This window comes from Heterocephalus glaber, unplaced genomic scaffold, assembly GCF_053883595.1.
Source record: "Heterocephalus glaber isolate CG9 unplaced genomic scaffold, H.glaber_assembly_v1.0 deba00001689, whole genome shotgun sequence".
Lineage (NCBI taxonomy): Eukaryota > Metazoa > Chordata > Mammalia > Rodentia > Bathyergidae > Heterocephalus > Heterocephalus glaber.
Window position 1 is genome coordinate 14,390,088 of NW_028258414.1, and position 22,822 is coordinate 14,412,909.

The 22,822-nt window shown below is 38.9% G+C and overlaps 1 protein-coding gene and 1 pseudogene across 3 annotated transcripts in view; one reads left to right on the forward strand and one right to left on the reverse strand.

The window, feature by feature from the left end:
* Rec114 (REC114 meiotic recombination protein) overlaps positions 1-22,822 on the forward strand; it is an 83,703-nt gene that overhangs the window by 40,986 nt on the left and 19,895 nt on the right. The gene's annotated exons all lie outside the window — the stretch shown is intronic.
* LOC101714417 (small ribosomal subunit protein eS4, X isoform-like) lies at positions 3,243-4,045 on the reverse strand (annotated as a pseudogene). Its single transcript, XR_015446495.1, has one exon. The product of XR_015446495.1 is annotated as a small ribosomal subunit protein eS4, X isoform-like (transcript).

Below are 22,822 nucleotides of genomic sequence, written 5' to 3' on the forward strand. Positions count from 1 at the left end.
TTGGCCTTTACAAGGAATTATAAAGGAAGATTTAGAGGCTATTTAAAGATACTGTATTAGGAAGATAGTTCAAACAGAAAAAAAAGGAAAAAATAAACTTCCTTGCATCTACCACCCAGCTTTAACCAATCTTTAATATTTGTCTCTGTGTGCTTCAATTCTTATTGTGTTGATTACAGAAATGCAGATTAAAATTCCATTGAGATACCACTACATGTGCATTACAATGGCCAAGATTAAAGAAAACTACAATTCTCTTTGCAAAGATGCATGTTAATTTAGCTCTCATACATTGATGTTGGAAATGCAAAATGATACAGCCACTTTGGGAAAAAGGCTTGGCAGTTTCTTGTTAAATGTTCTTACCCTAGGATTTAGCAGTAAAGGCTCTCGGATATTTATTCAAGAAAAATTAGTACTTATTTTCACACAAGAATTGATTTACAAATGCTTGCAGCAGTTTTATTCACTGGCCCCCAAACTGGAAACTATGCAACATCTTTGACCTGGTGAAGGTACCAAGCCTAGTAGTACTGTACTCGGCAGTGTGAACACATGGTCTCTTGATGCAGAGAAGGCAGATAAAGCTTAAATGCATTTGCAAGTGAAAGAAGCCAGACTCAGAAAGCATGTAGTGTGTCCTGCCATTCACTTGATATCCTGGGAAAAGGAAAACTGAAGGCAGAAAAAAAGATGGTGAATTGTGCAGAGCTGGGGTGAGGCTGACAGTAAAGGCTGATCACTGAGGGCAGCAGGCTGTGTTTGGGAAACAAGAGGGTGCTCTTTATCTTGATTATGATGGTGAATACACAGTGTGGTTATTTGTCAAACTCAGAACTTACATGAAAAGGAATGAATTTTACTGTGCATAAATTGTACCTTGATAAGTCTGTCTGAAAGTTTTCCCCACCCTTTAAGGACATAACTAAAATGTGTACAGAGAAATGCTGTGATGACTTGGATTTGCTTCATAGATACTGGCAGTAGAGGTGGAGATGGTCTGAGGCAGAGTTGATCGGAGAGTGCATGCATGCAGGTGCTCATTCTGTTCTCCTCCCAGTGTGCAAGAAATGCCCTATGGTGATGTTTTTAATGTTGTTAATGTGGTGGGTATAAAATGGAGTCCTGGGCCAGGGGTTAAGCTCAGTGGCACTGCGCCCACCTCACAAGCGCAAGGTCCTGAGTTCCATCCCTGGAATCCTATGTTTTAAAGTTTTATTTTTCTTGGGCCAGGGATTTAGCTCAGTGGTTTCGCCGCCTGTTGCGCAATCGCAAGGACCTGAGTTCAATCCCCGGTACAAAAAAAACAGTTTTATTTTTCTGATTATAATGAACTTCAGCATCTTTTCATACTGGTAATTTAGAATTCCTTATCTATGAATTGCATGTATGTATGTATCTATGTATGTATATCTTGGGCTCATTTTCTTAGTTGCTTATCTTTTAGTTTATGAACTTTAGAGCTTATATATTCTGGATACCAGTCCTTTATCATTTATATGGATGGTAAATCTCTTTCCCCAGTCTGTTGTTGGCTTTCTCTTAGTTTATGGTAGCTTTTGCTGTACTTACATTTTTAATTTTTGTGTAGTTGCATATCAGCAGCCTCTCTCCTCTCCTCTTCCTTGTTCTTGTTTTTCTTTTTGTTGTTGTTCTTGTTCCATTACTGGGGATTGAACCAGGGGAGTGCTGAGCTGCATGCCTCCACCCCCAGCACCTCCCTCCTCTCCTCCTCCTCCACCTCCTCTTTCTTTTCTTCTTTCTCTCCCTTCCTTTCTCCCCCCCCCCCAATCCTTGTCATCCTCCTCCTTGTTGTTGTTCTTTTCCTCCCCCTTCTTCCTGTTCCAGTTCTGGTTCTAGTGATTGAACCTAGGGAATGCTGAGCTGCGTCCCCAACCCTTTTTATTTTGAGACAGAGTCTCAGTAAATTGCCCAGGCAAACCTTGAATTTGTATCCCCTGGCTTCCTTGGGTAGACAGATGCCTGCTACTTTGGTTGTTTCCCTTGGAATATTGGCCCTTTGGAATTCTTCCTCGGGGATATTCTTATGGGAGTTGGGGCAGGGAGGAGCAGACCTTGGATTGACAGTCCTATAATGGACTGTTTGTGATTGTCTTTCACTTCTTAAAGCACTGATTATGCATATACTATATGCTGTGTAAAATTTTGATGGGTTTTACTTTCAGGGATTTTGTGAGAGAATGTAGACATTTTAATTTGGGTTAAGGAACATTACACCTTGGGTTGGCTAAATTCCTACAATAATAAAACTGCTTCCCCTTTGTTACCAAAGTAGATCAGATTCTTTTCTGTGTCCATGCCACGTTCCTCTGTTCCTCTGTACATTGGTGATTGTTGTCTTCAACAAGGCCTTTCCTCTTTCTCTGGGAAGCTCCTAGTTGTTTATCTTCTGCACTCATCTTTGAGCTTTATGTCTTACTTCTTCTAATTCCATTTAACTTGCAGAGCTCCTAACACTTAGGTGCCCTGTAGGTGTTTATGAATGGTCTTATATTCACTGTGTTTATGATATTCTTCATGTATAAAAGTTTCACGTTTTCCTATATAGTAATTAAATTTGACACAGTATAAATTTACCAACTAAACATGTGTGGTGTTATTGTGAGCTCCTGCCACATGTGCTCAACCTGTCTCGTTTGCCAACTCCACCAAGATTCTTAGGAAAATAGTGTTTGGCCCTACTGCTGTCACAAGCTCCTCAGGACCCAGTCAGTTCTTTTTCACCAGTGCCTTTTGTCTTTTCTCATCTAACACTAAGGTGCAGGTCTCACTGTGGTTAAAGTTCATAAAAGACCCTGGTTCTGTCTTGACTGTTGCAGCTATGGTAACTTCATACTCTTAATTTAAAAGGCTCTTTTTATTCTTCTTTCTGGGACTGAGCACTTCCAGAGGTCTGAGAAGTATGGTTTGTGCAGAGCACATCATTTCCAAACTAACAAAGAATAGCCTCACTGCCTTTTTAACCTTTTTTTGTAAACAAATCTTTTCATATTGATTTAGTTTATGCAAAACTCCCATAAATTATTTATACATGGAGTAGACTCCATAATTGAAGTTAGGGAGGCTTTGTTATTTCTTAGAAGCTTTACTTTTATCACATCTATTTTCTCCTAAGGAAAGAGAGTGGGAACTGATACTGTACATAGGGCTCTGAGTTGTGACTCTCCTTTTTTTTTTGCCACCACGCTGTATTATTTGAGTACAGATGACTTCCCTCCTATCACCTAGAGACCATTTCACCCACTGCTCTGTTTGGCCGCCAGCCTCTTGTCTCTCTGGCAATGGTGAGACAGATTCCCTTTCCTCGGGGAAGAGAAATCCATGGTTTGTTGCCTTTGCCAATAAGAAAAATGTTGGAGAGCCAGGTAGCAAAGCTGTTGCCATTGGCATCTTTCACATGAACCACATCAAAAGAGCCAGGATGTCTCTCCCTGTTGGTGATCACACCAATCCTTCCCAAGTTGGCACCTCCAGTCACCATACACAGGTTACCAGTGTCAAACTTGATAAAATCGGTAATCTTGCCAGTATCCAAATCAGTCTGGATGGTGTCATTCACCTTGATGAGGGGATCTGGGTAGCGAATGGTGCAAGCATCATGGGTCACCAGATGTGGGATTCCTTTTGTGCCCACAAATATCTTTCTTACTTTGCATAACTTATACTTGGCCTCCTCTGGTGTAATGCGGTGAATAGCAAAGCGACCCTTGGTGTCATAGATCAGCTGGAAATTCTCTCCAGTCTTGTCAATGCTGGTAACATCCATAAAACCCGCAGGGTAAGTTATTTCAGTTCGGACTTTGCCATCAATCTTAATGAAACACTGCATGCAAATCTTCTTTACTTCATCTCCAGTCAGGGCAGACTTAAGTCTGTTCCTTAGGAAAATGATAAGAGGCAGACATTCTCTCAGCTTGTGGGGACTGGTGGATGGACGAGGAGCAAACACACCAGTCAATTTATCCAGCATCCAATGCTTTGGAGCTGCTGCTCGCTTCAGGTGCTTCTTAGGACCACGAGCCATGGCTGTGCTGGGAACGGAAAAAGTGACTTTTCTTTTTTAAAAGTTCTGCTGTGTTGTCTTGATTCTACTTTTAGTTCCACTCATTACTGTCTGAGCTGTACTGAAATAGCAAGAGGTGGCATTGTACCTAATTCAGCTGGTTCAGCATGCTGTTATAATTACTATGGCTTGTGAGGTCTAAAAATTAAAAGTTTAAAAAGATGCCTGGGAATGCTGATATGACGTGGTGAGGTGCCACCAGCAATGAGTGCTGTATTTAATGTTTCAGGGATTAGATCAGAAATAGATATTAACTAAAGAATCTCTTTGGTTTGATAAGGACTATAGTTTAATTCAGCCACCTATATGTTCTTACCCAAGTTAAACCCAGTCATTTATAAAACATTATTATTACAGTTATAGGTTTTGAGGGGAATAAATGTTAATTAGTGAGTAGGTTTTATAAATCCTGTCTTATATCCCTGAAAGGCCAGTGGTCATTCAAATGGAATGGTCCTTTAGGACATCAGTAGGGGTTTTTTTGTTATTTTTTTTGTTTCCCTTTCCAGTACCAGGGGATCGAACTCAGGACCTTACACTTGTGAGGCAGGCACAGTGCCACTGAGTTAAATCCCTGACCCATCTTTTTTAAATCCCTGACCCATTTTTAGGACATCAGGAGCAATACAGGCCTGTGAGAGGGTGCTTTTACAGATCTGATTCTGGCCTCATGACTCTGACCTTAGTAGTTGTAAAACACCAAGGAAAGTATTAGCAGATACAGGCTATATAAAAATGAGAAACTTATATGTCAAATGAAATCTTTAATGAAACTAAAGAAATGTAAGTCTTGGAGTAAGCCTTCTAGAACTAGATATAATAACCTGAAATCTGTAAAAGAAAAGACTGATGAAGTTTACTGCATAAAAGAATCAAAACTTTCTGCATAGAGAAAAATACCGTGAAGTTTAAAAAGAAAACTTGAGACAAAGTATTAACTCAAGACCAAGTGTTCATTTTCTGTATCTATAAAGAATATCTAAAAAAAAAGAATATCTACAATTAGTAGAAGTAGAAGTATAACCTATTTTAAAGTGGCAGAGGATATAAAGAGAATGTCTACAGCAATGGAACTGTCTGTGTGCCTTAGATAGAAGTACACTGCATGTACGTATCTGCTTATGTATGCAGGGTATATATGCAGGCTTCACAAGAATTGGGTTTCAGGGCCGGGAATTTAGCTCAGTGGTGCTGCCGCCTGCCTCACAAGTGCAAGGTCCTGAGTTCAATTCCCCATACCAAAAAAAAAAAAAAAAAAAAGAATTGGGTTTCAGTGGGTGAGGTAAACTGGGAGGCTGGAAGACAGGGATAAGAAGACTTACTCTTCACTTTAAAATACTTTTATGTTTTATATCTAATATTAAATAGGTACTATATGTATGTGTATATGTGTGTGTTAAAAGCCTAGAAATAATGTTTAAAGGATAAATTGATAGTATTTTGTTATAGCAAAGAGCTTACACAAATTAACAAAAATAATGATATGGTTAAATAAGCAAATGTACATGAGCAAGCAGTACACACACACACACACACACACACACACACACACACACACAAACACACACAAACAGGACAGGGAAATGTGCTCAGCATTTGTAGTAAGCAGAATGACCTCATCGGGAAGCTGTCCCCAGCACTAAGGTCACGGCATGTGCCATTTCTGCTGTCCCTAGAGCACTGCACTTGCCCTTTTGGCACTGTCCTCCCCAACAAGCACTGGTCTGTTTATTGTTGTTTTCTGTCTCTTCCTTGAAAGCTACCAGCTCATTGAGTCAGATCTTGTCTTCTGTCATTGGCCCAAGTCTGCCTTGGTATCTGGCATGTAGAGGGCTCTTTATTGAATGAAAAAATTAATAAAGCCGGGGATTTAGCTCAGTGGTTCTGCCACCTGCCTCGGAAGTCCAGGGTCTGAAGTTCGAACCCAGTACAAAAAAAAAGTGGATAAATAGGTAGGAATCAAAGATACAGAAATTAAAACCAAATATTTTCATTTACTTAATAAGGGGAAATTAAATTTTAATATACATTATGTTGATAAAGTGTGAGAACTACTATGCTCATTTATTGCTAGCATCATAATACTGTTTTTAAAAATGTTTTCTTTATTGTCCAGGATTTGTCAGGATTCCTCCAACAGTACACATTTTTTAACCTTTGATCTAATTCTGTTTCTCAGAATCTGTCCTAAGATTATAACCTAAAATATAAATAATATATACTTGGACATCTAAAAATGTTTATCACAGTTATAGTTATGATAGAGATTAAAATGGCAGTATCCATAATAGCCAACACCAAAGTGATTATTTTTTTAAAATTGTTGAATACATATAATGGCATAGCACCACACACCTATAATCCAGCACTCTGGGAGGCTGAGGCAGGCAGATGGCAAGTGTAAGCCCATCCTGGGCAATATAGTAACTTAGGTCTTTGCTTCCCAGAGCAGCACTGATCAGACCCAAAGCTCAGCTTCTTCTCAGTCTCATTTTTCTACCTTTCCTCTAATTCTTCGTGTGCTGCTGTGGTTCGCAGGAGACTAGGACTTACTGCAGAGGTTCTGGAGCTTGGGATGGCAGCAGGGGAGCTTCCTTCCAGGTACTGGGACCGGCTCACCTCTGCCCTAGGAGTGTGGGATGGCAGCGGGGGAGCTTCCTTCTGGGTGCAGGGACGGGCTCAGCTTCTCTGGCCTAGGAGCTTGGTATGGCAGCGGGGGAGCTTCCTTCCGGGTGCTGGGACCCCAAATAAAATTTACATAGCACACATTTCCACCTAAGACTGTGGGGACATCCTAATGAATATGAGTTGGTATATGATTTGCGCTACCTTCATGATTAGTAATATTGAACATCTCTTCATGTGTTTCTTGGCCATTTATATGTTTTATTTGAGAAATTTTTATACCCATTTCACATTCAGATCATGTTGTTGTTGTTGTTGTTGTTATTATTGTTCTTGTTGAGTTGTATGAATTATTTCTATATTCCATATATTATTAACCTCTTATACATAATTTACAACTATGTTCTCTCATTCCATGGGATACTTAGAATGCTAATTTTAAAGAAGCTTGCAAATGTTTTTGAGAAAAGTACCCAACTAATCATTTTCATTTTCAAGCAGATTTTAGATCCCATAATCTTATTGTTAGCATGTCCTACTCAACCTCGCATTCAACTTAATGTGACTCAGATATCTTTAACTTAGAAAAAGACTTTCTCTACAGTGAAAGGAGAGAAAAGTTAAGAGTAAGTGAATGAATGAAATTACATTGGTTTATGTCCAGCAGATATATGATCTACAAGAAATATTCCCAAGATGTTTCTTGGACTTTAAAATTGTTTTCCCTTATAAATTATAATAATTTAAATAGCCAATTAATATAGTTTTTCATTTACTGAATAAATTGTTAAAATTTCTAAAAATTATTCACCTCAAAAAAAATATATAGTAACTTAGAGCTTGCCTCAAAATAAATTTTTAAAAGTCCTGGGATATAGCAAAGGTCCTGGTTTAAATCCCCAGTACTGAAAAAATATATATAATCCTTCTAAAAATGTAGCATCATGGAAAATGTTTGTGAAATAATGATGTTAAATGAAGAAAACAATTCAGAATGTGAAGTATATATATATATTTTTTGGTACCAGGGATTGAACTCAGGACCTTGTACTTGCCAGGAAGGCATGGCGCCACTGAGCTACATCCCCGGCCCTATAAAGTATACTTTTAATAATAATTATAAAATATAAAGAAAAACTAGAAGGAAATGTTTTAAAATGAGAAAGGAGGGCATCCCTCATTGCTATAATTACAGTAATTTTAAGTACAGTGGCTAAAATTTTCTTTCTTCAAGAAAGCACTTAGAAGGGTACTGCAATAGATATTCTTTCTTTAGCTATATTAACACACTCAAATGACTTACTGTATTATCTTACATGTTTGGTAGGAGTCTGGGAGATTTCTGTTCTGAGAAATTTATAGTTATATAAATATTTTGAATTTAAAAAATAATTTTAGCAAATACGATTAGATCTGTATTCTTATGGGTTGGTGTAGTTCTCATACTGATGATCTTACAAATTCCTAAGGTCTTTGGCAGCTTGCTCTGGTGGGCTTTTATGAGCTGGATTGTGTCTTCCCAGAAGTTCCTGTGTTGAAGCTCTAGCCCCAAAGGTGATGATACCTGGAGGGCAGGCCTGGGAGAGGGGATTAGGTGGCCTACACACCAAAGAAAGGGCACATGGGCACAGTGGGAAGTGGCTGTCCATAGCCAGGAAGGGGGCTCTCACCAGACCCCAAATCTGCCAGCGTGGGGAACTGTCAGAAGCAATGTCTAGTGTTAGGCTGCCCAGTCTGTAGCATTTTGTGACAGCAGTTTGAGCTGAGTTAGGAGCAGCTTTTCACAACTATGGTATACTGTTGAAGGCACACAATAGCTACTTCTGTATTTTGCCCACAGTCCAAAACTGAACATAAAAGAGTAGTTTCTATAGCTTTATACTGCCACTAAAACTGAGGTTCAGGTCATCAGTGTTCTAAGTATCTGAGGGTTCTAGAAAGACACCCACCAATTGCCTGAAAATAACCCCACACAAGTTTTTATGCTCTTCAAAGTCTGGAACAAAAGAAGTAGATTTCCCTGAGAGAGTTAAACTGTAAAAGCCAAAGCAGGGCCGGGGATTTAGCTCAGTGGTTTCGCTGCCTGCTGCACAAGCGCAAGGACCCGAGTTCGATCCCTGGTACCAAAAAAAAAAAAGCCAAGGCAGAAATACAGAAAGTTTCCCAAGGAAATATGATTGCTCACAGGCCAGGTCCTAAAGAAAGGTGAGTGAAGGTAAAGCAGCAGAACCCTGGAGAGGGTCCTCATGAATGCGGGCTCCCAAATGGGAGATAGCATCGTGGGCCAAACTGCACTCTGACAGAGGGGCAGTGAAAGATGTTTGTAGGTCACCTGTCAGTGCTGTCCTCCCATGTCATGCAGAGGGGTAGGTGCATGGGATTAAGAGCCCACTGGGACAGAGGCTCATTCTCCATCCTTAGACCTTCGTCTCAGAGGCATCCGGTCCTAGGCTGTCCTTACAGTTTCTTGGCAGTTTCTAACCTTCAAAAGTCTTACATTTATCAGCAAGGTATACGATGTTTATGTGCTTCACTCTTCCTGTGTATTCCCTTGCAGAGCCTATAAAAAGATTTGGTTTCTATCCTGAGAGAAGTAGTTTGCTATTGATGGATTCTAAGCTGGGGATCGACAGAGCCAGTTTTGTTTTTAGATAAGAACACTATCTCGGCAGCAGTGTGGAGAGGAGGAGGGGTGGCCAGGGGGAGAGGACTATGATGGAGGCTATTTTAGTAATCAGAAAGGAAAATGGTAGCTTGCATGAGGATGGAATGGATTGGCGAAAGAGCTATTTAAGAACAAAAATCAATAGGGTTGGTGACAAGAGAGGGTAGGGAGGAGACATGTAAAGGATTCTGGCTTCTGTAGCATCTGAATGTGGCCTCCCTCATTCAGTGAGGTTAGGAACTTCAGGGAAGAGCCAAGCCTGGCGGTGGGTATGTGCAGTGACCACGTCTCAGGGGTGTCCTTGAGACACTCAAGCAGGAACGTTGGATCCGTTTTTCCCCTTTATTGTTAACCACTAGCCCTCCTGACTCTCTGAAGGTCAGAGAGAGATCTGTGCAAGAGAGAGGATGTGGGAATCGTGCATATTTAAATCCTAACTGAGACCTCGGATGTGGTAGAGACAACCTGGGGGAAGAATGACCACAGGGAAGTGGGGCGGGGCTGTCAGGGCAGCAAGAGTTCTGGGAGAGGGGATCACAGAAGCCAGGACAAGGTGTTTCAAAAAGAAGTAATTCAGTTAGCTGCATACTGCTGAAACACTGAATAAGATAAAATAATTTAATTGCTGTATTGCTAAAGAAGGAGATGGGGAGTTCTGAAAATGGGGTGGCAGTTGTATAGGGAAATTTGGATGGACAGTTGGGCAGGACAGTTGGGCAGTGGAAGATGTGGATTGTGTTTGCTATTATGCTTCTTAAGCTCTTTGGGTTGCAAATAACAAACTCAAGTTAGGTTCCTTTAAGCAAAATAAACAACTCACTGCTTCATGGCATGGAAATGTTTTGAGATAGGAAAGGCATTCAACACAGTTGCCTCTAAGGCTCAAGCACTATGACTGGCCGAGTCTCTTGTCTGTCTGTGTCTCTCAGCTACCCAGCTGTCCCTCAGCTCTAGGGAAGGCTCTCTTTCCTGGTGGTCCTTGGCAACTTCAGGCTTACCTTATCCTTACAATAAACAGTTCTCATGGAGAGTGCTCCTTCCTAGTTGTAGCATGAGTCTCAGGATTCACTGGGGCTTTACTAATTTATATTATATGCTTATTCGTAAACCCATCACTTTGGTGAGCAACAGCTGGATATACTGACAGGCCAGGCCTGAGTCACCTGTCACTCCTGGAGTGGAGACAGGTAAGGAAGTAGTTGTATCTGGATCTTGAATGGGGAGGGGTGATTTTAGGAAGGAAGATAAGATGTTCCCAGAAGGAAGAATGCATGCTAGGTAGGCAAAAACAGTGAATGACTCTCTCAGCTCTTAAAAAAGAAAATAAAAGCCCTTTGGGTCAATATATTTGAATACCTGCTTCTGTAATAGACAGTCCTTTGGCCTAAAGATAAAGGGATCATGTGCTGCTGAAATGTGTAGAACAAGCCACTGGGTCTGATTTTATGACTAGAGAAAGGTTGTACTCATCCTGCTGCACGTTCTGCTGCTAGTTTGTGGACCTGAATAATAACTAATCTTAAAGACTGATTGAAGCCAACAAGCACATGAAAAGCTGTTCTACATCGATAATCACTGGGGAAATGCAAATCAAAACTGCGATGAGTTATCACCTTACACCTGTTAGGATGGCTGCTATTAAAAAAAATAAACAACCAGAAGACAAATGTTGGTTCTGTGGTTGAGATATTTGTATGCCCCTAAAATTCTTACAGAAACCTACTCTACAAGGTGACAGAGTTAAGCTTAGACAGTATTCACTGCCTTGGAGAAGTGGGTAAGTCAAGAGGACTCTGCTGTCATGCCTCAGATTGATACCCTCACATGACAGACCCCAGTGGGCTCACTCACCCCTTCCACCACATGAGGACACAGCAGGAAGGTGCTCTCTGCCAACCAGAGTATATCTTTGTCAGACACCCCATCTGCCAGGCCTCTGGCTTGGACTCAACAGCCTCTTGAACTACGGCTAACATATCACCACTGTGTCACCCCAAATGGACTGGGACCATTGGTGATGGTGTGAAGAAATTGAACCCTTGGGGATTGCAGACTGGTTCAGCTTCTATGGCAGGTCCTCAGAAAATCAAAAATAGAACTCCCATGTGATCCAGCAGTTTCATTTTGGGGACTCTATCCAAAATAATGAAAGCAGAGTCAAAGAGATTTGTACTCTTGTGTTCACAGCAGATTATTTGTAATAGCAAAAGGGAGAAAGCACTCAAGTGTCCACTGGTAGATGAGTTGGTAAGCAAAAAGTGGTACATACAGACAGTGGAATATTATTCAGCCTTAACAAGGAAGGAGAGATCAACTAGACAAAAAACAAGCAACAAAATACTAGAACTCAATCAAACCCTTGAACATATGAACTTAACAGATGTTTACAGAGTGTTTCACCCCACAAAATTAGAATACACATTCTTTTCAGCTGCACACGGGTCATTCTCCAAAATAGACCACATACTCGCTCATAGAACATATTTAGGTAAGTGCAAAGGAATTGAAGTTATCCCCTGTATATCATCAGACCATAGTGCAATGAAACTGGAGATCAATAGCAAAAGAAACTGCAAAAACTTCATAAACACATGGAAATTGAACAACACACTTCTGAATAACCAGTGGGTCACAGAGGAAATTAAAGAAGAAATCAGACAGTTCCTTCAAATAAATGACACTGACAACACAACATATCGGAATCTATAGGACACAATGAAAGCAGTCTTATGAGAGAAATTCATAGCAGTGAATACTCATATTAGGAATACAGAGCGAGCCCAATTAACCTGATGCTGAACCTCAAGCTTCTAGAAAGAGAAGAGCAGGACAAACCCAAAGCTCATACAAGGAAGGAAATTATGAAGATCAGGGCAGAAATCAATTCAATGGAGACTAAGAAAACAATACAAAAAAATCAATGAAGCCAAGAGTTGATTCTTTGAAAGAATAAACAAAATTGACAAACCTTAGCCAACCTTATCGGAAAAAGGAAAGAAAGGGCCCAAATCCATGCAATTAGGAATGAAAAGGGTGAAATTACAACAGACGCAGCAGAAATCCAGAGGATCATGAATACCTACCTCGAGAATCTATACGCCAATAAGATGGAAAACACAGAAGAAATGGACAGATTCCTAGACACATATGAATTACCGAAGTTGAATGAAGAAGACCTAAAAATTCTAAACAACCCAATATCAATCAGTGAAATCGAAAACGTAATTAAAAACTTACCAACCAAAAAAAGCCCGGGAGGCCTGTTGATTTTTCTAGAGCTTTGCTGAGGATGGTTTTCCTGATGCGAACTTGGCTGTTCTCATAGGAGGAGGAGCTGGGGACTTTGCTGTTGCTGGGAATGGCTGCTGTTCTCGTCAGAGGAGCTCTGATCTTCACCATGAGCATTGCTTCCTGGCTCCAATGTGGATCCCTCAGGAGGCTGACCTTCCATGTCAGTGAACTTCCTAATCCTCTGACTTCTGTGTGAGTTCAGCCAATGGAGAGATTGGCAGAAGAGAACAAAGTGGAAGGAAAAAAAAAGACTACTTCTGAGAGAAGCACAGCTGGTCCCAGCACCAGGAAGGAAGCTCCCCACTTCCATCCCAGGCTCCGAGGGCAGAGAAGCTCAGCCGGTCCCAGCACCCAGAAGGAAGCTCCCCCGCTGCCATCCCAAGCTCCTAGGGCAGAGAAGGTGAGCTGTGTGGGCGCCAGAAGCACCGCCCCCCCCCCGTGGAAATGAGAAGACACATAAACAAGCCTCAAAAACAGACTTCCAGATCACCTACAGCCACCCCAAAGGGAAACCAGATGGAACAATCTGACACTCAACCACCTGGACTCTTTGAACTGGCAACAAAAGAGGATCTGGGAAAAATGAAATCAGAAATAATTACTCAGTTAACAGCAAAGATTTTGCTCATAGTGAAAGACATGATTAATAAATCTAGAGAGGACACAGATAAAAAAAATAGAGGATCTGAAGAACATGATGGAATCCCAACATAGAAAACAAATAGAATCCATAAAACAGATACAAACAGATTTCCAAGAGATTAAAAACTCCATCAAAAGTCTGTGCAGCAGAATGAACCAATGTGAGGATAGAATTTCACATATAGAAGATAAGATTGCAATTAGTGACTAGGAAAAGAAAAATTGCTTTAAAATTGTAAGGGAACACAAGAAATCAATCCAGCAGCTGCCAGACGATGCAAAGAAGAGTAACATAAGACAGATTGGAGTCAATGAAGAAAGAGGAGAGAGTGCAGATGACATAAAAAAACTGATGTGATGGCAGAAAACTTCCCAAGGAGGGGAAAAGAACTTGACATACAGATAAGTGAGGCATACAGGACTCCAGCTAGCCTTGATCAAAAATAATCTACACATAGGCATATGATAGTTAGGATTCCAGAAATCCAACAGAAGAACAAAATTCTACAAGCAGTGAGAGAATAGAAACAAATCACATACAAAGGAAAGCCCATCAGAATCACAGCAGACTTCTCAGTGCAAACCCTCAAGGCAAGAAGAGCTTGGAGTGATTTCAAGCCCTAAAGGAAAACAGCCTCCAACCCAGATTGATGTACCCTGCAAAACTATCTTTCAAAATTGATGGAGAAATAAGATACTTTCATGATAAAGAGCACCTCAGGAACTTCATGAATACCAAACCAGCGCTCCAAAACATTTTAGACAATACCCTAGGAAAAGACAATGAGGATCATAACCCCAGGAAACCCAGCAGAATGAATCCATTGGGTGTGACAAATTAAATGCAAAGGGGGAGAATCCAACAACAAAAAAAGTCATGACAAGGCTTTTAAAACTTTTGACTTCATCTCCCTAATGAGTGTATAATTCAGTCTTGTTATTGTACTGATTAGTATTTTTCTGACTCTAGAATTGCACACCATTCCTTGTACTGTACTGGCTATTTATCATCTTCTTATGTCTACATTTTAATTGGGTTGTCTATTAATGAGCTCTAAGAATTCTTTATATATTCTGGTCATAGGTTATATGCATTGTAAATATGGTCTGTTTAAGGACTACTTTTCATTTTAATGATGTCATTTAAAGTTCTAAATTTTGATGGAATCTCATTTATCAATTTTTTTTCTTTAATACATCATGTTTTTTGTATCCTAGGTAGTTCTTGCCTACCCTGAATTCATAAATATTTTCCCTTATAATTTCTTCTTAAAGTTTTATATTTTTAGGCTTTCTTATTTAGGTTCATAGATCCCTTCAAGTTATTTTCATATATGAAAAAAAAAGGGTTGAGGTTAATTTTTTATATACGGATACCAGGTGTTCTAGTGCCGTTTGCTGAAGACACTATCTCTTCCTCAGCTCTTGAATTGAGTTTATATTCTATAAAATGTTAATGTTAAATAATCTTTCAAAACTCAGTGGACCATATATGTGTGGTTCTGTTTCTAGATTCTCTGTTTTATTCAGATGATCTATATGTCTTTCACTACACCAACACTGCCTTGATTACAGTAGCTTTAGAAGAAGTCTTAAAATTAGGTACTAAACGTCTTCCACACTGGAAAAAAAAAAAGAAAGAAAAAGACTACTTCTCTCATTACTTCTAATAAAAAGACAAGGAAAAAAAAAACGAAGGAAGAAATAAAATTTATTTGCAGATGACATAAATATCTGCAAAGAAAATTCCAAAGGACATACCAAAGTAATAAAACTAACAACTGAGTTTATTAATGTCACAAGATATAAGGCAAATATGCAAATATCAATTGCATTTTTACATACCAACAATGAGCTTGAAATTGAAATTAAAAAGAAAACAAAAACCTGGCATACTTATGGAAAAATTTAACAAAATATGCTCATTTAAAACTATAAACATTCCTAAGAGAAACTACAGGACAATGAAATAAATGGAGAGATATAACATGCTCATGGATTAGAAGTCATTATCATTAAAGAGTCTATCTTTACTCAAATTAGCCACAGATTTGATAAAATGCCAATCAATTCCCAGCAGACTTTAGCATAGAAATTGATAAGTGTATTTAAAAAGTTTTATGGAAATGATAAGGACCTCTTTCTAAAATATATATGAAAGTGCAAAGCTCAACACTACCTGAATTCAGAACTACCTGAATTCTGTTACAGTAGTCAAAACGGTGTGATTTTAACATAAGATATACAAGGTAACAGAACAAAATAAAGTCCAAAAATAGACTCACAGTATATGGTACTTTGATTTGCAATAAGTGCTAATATAATTCAATGGGGAAGGGATTTGTTTTCAAAAACCGGTACTGGAACAACTAGATATTTATAGTTGAGGAAAAAAGAACCTGGACCCTTCCTTCTCACTAATTATAAAAATTAACTTGAAATGGGTCAAAGACCTAAGTATAGTACTCATAGCTCTAAAGCGTCTAGAAGTAAACAGAGAAATAATTCTGACTTGTATCTAGGCAAAGATTGCTTAAATAGAACATAAAAATCCACAAACTATAAGAGAAAAACTTGGTGATTTGGGTTTTACTAAAAGCTTAAAACTTCTTCTAAAGACTTAGAAGTCTTTCTAAACCCTTAGAAGTCAATAATAAACCACTAAAAATACAAACAAAAGATCTGAATGAACATTTTACTACAGAAAACATATGACTGGCCAATAAGTATATGAAGAGATACTCAATATTACTAGCTATGAAGGAAATGCACTGCATTAGCTCTATAATCCAACTCGGATGACTAAAATTTAAAAAGCTATAAATTCTAAGTGTTGGGAAGGATGTAGAATAACTGGAACTCTCACATCTTTTTGGTGGAAACCAGTAAGGTGGTATGTTCCAAATTTGCAGGGCCAAAGTGCCTAGATATTTGGTTAAACATGACTCTGGATATGTCTGTGGAGGTTTTGGGTTTTTTTTTTTTTAGATGAGATTAATGTTTAATGGTATACAGTGAGTAAAGGAGATTACCTTCCATGTTACCCCAGTGTTAATATAAGTGGACCTCATTCAATCAATGGAAAGCTTTAATAAACAAAGACTGACCCCTCTCTGAGCAAGAAGAAATTCCACCAGCAGACTCCCATTAAGCTCTAACTTGAACTCCTCCCTGGGTCTTGAGCCTGCCAGCCTACCCTCAGATTTTGGATTTACCAAGTCTTGAGAATCATGTGAGCAAATTTTGTTAAACTTAAATAAATAACCAACACCCTACAAAAAAAAAACAAAAAAAAAAACGCCCGGGTCCTGATGGTTTCACCACTGAATTCTACAAGACATTTAGAGAGGAACTACCAGCACTACTGTTTAAACTCTTCAGTGAAATTGAAAGGGAGGCAATACTCCCAAAATCATTCCTGGAAGCAAGCATCACCTTGATCCCCAAAGCAGAGAAAGACCCAACCGAAAAAGAGAACTATAAGCCAATCTCACTAATGAACATAGATGCAAAAATCCTTACTAAGTTACTGGCAAATAGAATGCAGAAGATCATCAAGAAGATCATACACCCTGACCAAGTGGGATTCATCCCAGGAATGCAGGGATGGTTCAACATATGCAAATCAATCAATGTAATACACTGTATCAATAGAGCCAGGGACAAAAACCATATGATCATCTCAATAGATGCAGAAAAAGCATTTGACAAAATCCAACATGTATTTATGATAAAAACCCTACAAAAAATCAGAATAGATGGTCTCTACCTCAATCTGATAAAAGCCATCTATGAAAAACCAACAGCCAATATCATACTAAATGGTCAAAAACTGAAATCCTTCACACTAAAATCAGGAACAAGACAAGGATGTCCACTATCTCCACTCCTGTTCGATATAGCTTTGGAAACAGCCACAGCAATTAGACAAGAGAAAGAAATAAAAGGAATAAAGATAGGAAATGAAGAAGTAAAATTGACATTATTTGCAGATGACATGATACTCTATATAGAAGACCCCAAGAACTCCACCAAAAGTCTTCCAGACTTAATAACCAAATTCAGTAGAGTAGCTGGATACAAAGTTAACACACAAAAATCAATAGCTTTCCTCTACACCAATGACAGACTCACTGAGAGAGAAATAGGGCAAATAATTCCTTTCACAATAGCATCCAAAAAACTGAAATACCTAGGAATCAACCTAACAAAAGAAATCAAAGACCTCTTCTCTGAAAACTATAGCACTCTGAAAAGTGAGATTGAAGATGATATCAGAAAATGGAAAGACATCCCTTGCTTCTGGGTAGGAAGGATCAACATAATGAAAATGCCCATACTTCCAAAACTGCTATATAGATTCAATGCAATCCCAACTGAAATCCCAGCAGCATACTTCATGGACCTTGAGAAAACAATCCAAAAATTCATTTGGATCAAGAAGAGACCCAGAATAGCAAAACCAATTCTAGGTAACAGAGACATGGCAGGGGGTATTACAACCCCCAACTTGAAACTATACTACAAAGCTACTGTGATAAAAACAGCATGGCACTGGCAAAGAAACAGACCTGAGGACCAGTGGAACAGACTAGAAGATGCAGAAACAACTCCAGACACACTCAGCCACCTCATCTTTGACAACGGAGCCAAACACCCTCACTGAAGGAAAGATAGCCTCTTTAATAAATGGTGCTGGAGAAATAGGGTTTCAGCTTGCCAGAGACTAATACTAGACCTATATCTCTCACTGTGCACTAAACTAAAATAGAAATGGATTAAAGACCTAAATATAAAAACAGAAACGTTGAACTGGCTGAAACAGAGGTTAGGTAGAACTCTTAAAGACATTGGGGTAGGAAAAGACTTTATGAACAAAACCTCAGTTGCCCGTGAACTGGCACAATCAGCAGGTGGGATCTCTTCTTACTAAAAAGCTTCTGCACAGCAAGACACAAGCAGTGTGAAGAGACAACCCACAATGTGGGAAAAATTTTTCACCAGCAAAGGTCTACTATCTGAATCTGTAAAGAACTTAAAAAAATCAGACTTCCCAAATTTGAAGACCCAATCCAAAAATGGGCATCTGAAATGAACAGACATTTCTCACACAAAGAAGTAGAAATGGCAAATAAACATATGAAAAAATGTTCAACATCACTGGTCATTCGAGAGATGCAGATGAAAACAATGCTGAGATTCCACCTCACTCCGGAAAGAATGGCTGCTATCATGAAATCAACCAATAACAAATGCTGGCGGGGCTGAGGGGAGAAAGGAACCCTGCTCCACTGCTGGTGGGAGGGTAGACTGGTGCAACCACTGTGGAAATCAGTATGGAGATACCTCAAAGAACTAGGACTGGAAGTCCCATTTGACACAGCTATTCCCCTGCTGGGTATCTTCCCCAAAGAATTAAAAGAATCATACCGTAGTGATATATGTGCGCCCATGTTCATAGCAGCACAGTTTATAATAGCTAAAACTTGGAAACAGCCCAAATGCCCATCAACTGGAGACTGGATCAAGAAAATGTGTTTTTTAAATATAAAATGGAGTACGACTCAGCCATCAAAAATGAGAAATTAGAGACATTTATTGCTAAATGGATGCACATTGAGGCAATACTCTTAAGTGAAATACATAGGACACACGTGTAAATACCGAATAGTTTCTCTAGTGTGAGAAACAAAGTGTAAATAAGGACTAAAAGGTATAATAGGTAATGTGAAATAGGAAGAAAAGGGGCAAAGGGGAAGGGGAAGTGGGAGGGGTAGGGTAAAGGAAAGAAGGGAATGGAATTAATACGAGAAAATAAAAAAAGGAAACTAAGTCTTTGTAAATAGGGAGGGATGGAGGGGTTGAAGGGAGGGCAGGGGGAAGGGAGAAAAAATAAGAACCAAGAGAGTATGTAAAGGTGCATATCTCCAATGATGAGTGTCATTATATTGTACACCTAAAATGTACCAATAAAAGGTATACAAAAAAAAAAGGAAGGCGATACTGTTCTGTGCTACCCTGTGAATGGGCTTTAAGAGCATTATGCTAAATGAAATAGGCCAGCACAAAAAGAGGTATATTATGATTTCAATTCTGTGAGATATCTAAAGTATCTAAAATAGTCAATTTCATAGATACAAAGTGGAATGGTGGTTATCAGGGACTGGGGAAGGGGAAATGGGGAGTTGTTATTTAATAGGTATAAGATTTGAGTTTTACAGGATCAAAAAGTTTTGGAGATTTGTTGTACAACATTAGGAATGTATTTAATACCAGTAAACTGTACACTTAAGCATGGTTAAGAAGGTTGATTTCATGTGCACTTTACCGCAGTTTAGAAATGTAAGAAGACACACTGAATAAATTGTATAAATTAGTTGTTCCTTAATGATTAATTTAGTGTATTCTTTAGTAAGGATCAGTGCATGAAACCCAAGATGGGATTCCAGGGGCTGAGCTTGTCAGAAGCTGAGCCTGGGGCTGAAGCAGTAGCTCACATAGAGCACTTGCTTCACATGGCCTCAGCCTTGATTTGGTCCCCAGCACCACACAAACAAAAACAACCAGAAACTGTACCACTGCCATTGCCTGCCCCTCACCCTGAAGATGCCTCCAACCATGTGGATTCTACTCCATAGTGTTGTCAATTTATGTGCTCTGTAAGCTCTTTTGTCCTGGTTCTGTCTTAAATAGTCGTTGGTGTTACTAGAAACTACCTTTCAAAAGAATATTTTAGTGTATTTTCTAGGAGTTTGTAATTCAGTATTATATCTTTTCATAAGAAGCCATCCCACACTTTTATGCCATGGATAAGATTGCTGTGCCTCCCTTTTTGTATTCATGCATTCAGTGTAAGTGCCTTGAGCTCACAGATACAAAAGCCTGCGACAGGCCTTTGCTCTTGGATCTCAGCCAAGGCCATGACAGAGGACAGAGTGGTGAGTGCTGGATGCACAAGGGATTTTGGGCACCTGGAAGACTGGCGTCTTCAGGATCAGCAGCCAGGTCATAAGGGGAAAGTCTTTGCTGAGGTAATGCCTGGGAAAGACTTTTTTTTTTAAATGTAAAGAACACGGAGAAATAGATAAATTCATAATCCTGACAGGAGATTTTAACACACCTCTCTCAATAACAACTAGAAGAGCAGACAAAAATCAGTAGGAGGTAGAAGATGAAACAAAACAGTTAATAACCTTGACCTAATTGACATACTGAATGCTACACCCAAGAATGACAGAATTCATGTTCTTTGTTCAAGTACACATGTAATGTAGGTACAGTGAATATTTGTTGACTTAAGCTGTGCTTGAAAGAAATTCTATAGTTATAAAAGCATATTAGAAAACATGAAAGACTGAAAATCAGTGATTTAAGCTTCTATCTCAAGAAAGATGGGAAAAGGACAGCAAATCAAACCTAAGGAAAACAGGAGAGGGAATCAATCAGTTAGAAAGCAGATGTGCAATGGCAAAGATCAACAAAGCCTGAAATTGACACTCTAAACAGATTATTAAAGTTGAACCTTCTCAAGGACAAGATTTTAAAAACAAATTCTAGTATCAGGCATGAAAAGAGGGAGGGATACTGCTGTGGAACCTGAAGAGGTTATTCTACCATCTTTGTGTCATGTCACTTGATTATTTAGATGAAATGAACCAATTTTTTGAAAAATACAACTTACCAATGCTAAGAGAGGTAATAGAAAATCTAAATACTTCAAGGTCTGTTTAAGGAAATGAATTCCATTATTGAAGACCTTCAACATAGAAAATCTCAATCCCGTGGAACTTTTGAATGCTTTTTCCAACATTTAAGGAAGAAAAAACACCAATATTGCCCAAACTTTCCAGATGACAGAAAAAAAGGGAATTGTTTCTAACTCTGATTATAAGAAAGAAATTACAGGAAGAATTTACCAAAAAGGAAAATTAGTCTTAATCTCTTATTGATCTTTTCATGGATACAAAAATCTTTTTTTTTTCTTAAATTCTTTTACTGGTACATTTTAGGTATATAATACGTTTACATTTATCATTGGGTGCTTGTACCTGTACATGATGTATCTTGGTTCTTATTTTTTCCCCATTCCCTGTCCTCCTTTTACCCCCGCCACCCTTCCCTATTTACAAAGACTTTGTTTCCATTTTTTTCCTTTTCTCATAATTTTTCCTTTCCCTTTCCTTTCCCCTTTCCCTCCAACTTCCCCTACCCCTTTGGACGTTTTCATAGATGCAAAAATCTTGATGTAATATTAGCAAATAGAATACAAAAAGAAACGCTGTTACAATGATGTGGGTTTATTTCAAGTATGCAAAGGTAGTTAAATATTTAAAAATCAAAACATTTTACCACATTTCAGAAGGTAGAAAAATTTTATGACCATTTCGCTAAATACATAAGAATCTCTCACTCTCTCTCTAGCTCCTCCCCTTCTTGTATAAGATGGACCTGTTCTTCACCCACCTGTGAGACAGTTTGCACCTCCTCCTCTCTGCCTTCATGTGTATTACACCACCTGTTTCTTTACTTAGTAACTTCCATTTGCCCTTCAAAAGTTAGTGTGGATAAGCTACAAAGTGTTTATTCAAGTACATGTACATGGACATTTGGGCTGTTTTAGTTTGAAACTGTTAGGAATACAACAAGAATATTAGTGCACAAGTTTTGGTGTAGATGTGTATTTTTTGTACTTCCCCTAGGTAAATAGGTAAGTGTTAGCTCACTGGGTAGTATTGTAGGTATACTTTTATCTTTATGAGAAGCCACCAAACTTTCCCAAAGTGGGAAAGTTTACACATCAGTCAGCAGTGCACAAGCATTCTGATTCTGGCCAGCACTTGGTATTGGCAATCTTTCCAATTTTAGCCATTTTATGAGTAGGTAGTGGTGTCTTGAGATGGTAGTTTTTCTCTGATGATGATAAATATCTTTCAATGAGTGTTTTGGCCACTAGTAAATCTTCCATTGTGAAATCTCTGTTCAAATCTTTGTCCTATTGAGTTGTGGGAGGTTTTAAAATGATATATATTCTGGATTCAGGCCCTTTGTCAGATATGTACATTGTGAATATTTTCTCTCAGTCTGTCTTTTTTGTTTTTTGGGTTGTTTTTTGTTTTTTATTTTTCGTACTGGGGATTAAACTCAGGTCCTTGCGCTTGCGCAGCAAGCGGCAAAACCACTGAGTTAAATCCCCGGCCCTGTGTCTTTTTTGTTAGCCTTGTCTTTGGTAGAGCTGAAGACTTTCAATTTTATGAAGTCCAACTTCTGAAATATTTCTTTTATGGTTCATACTTTTTATGTCTTGTGATAGAAATCTTTGCCTACTCCAGGATTACAAAGATTCTCTCCTACATTTTATTCTAGCAGTTTTGTAGATGTAGCCAGCACATTTAGGCCCATGGTTTAAGTTAATTTTTGTGTATGATGAGGGTCATCATCTTGTGAGGTGAGGGCCAAGGCTCCTGCTCTCTCACAAACGGCTTATTCAGTTGTCCAGTACCAGTTTTTGAAGAGAC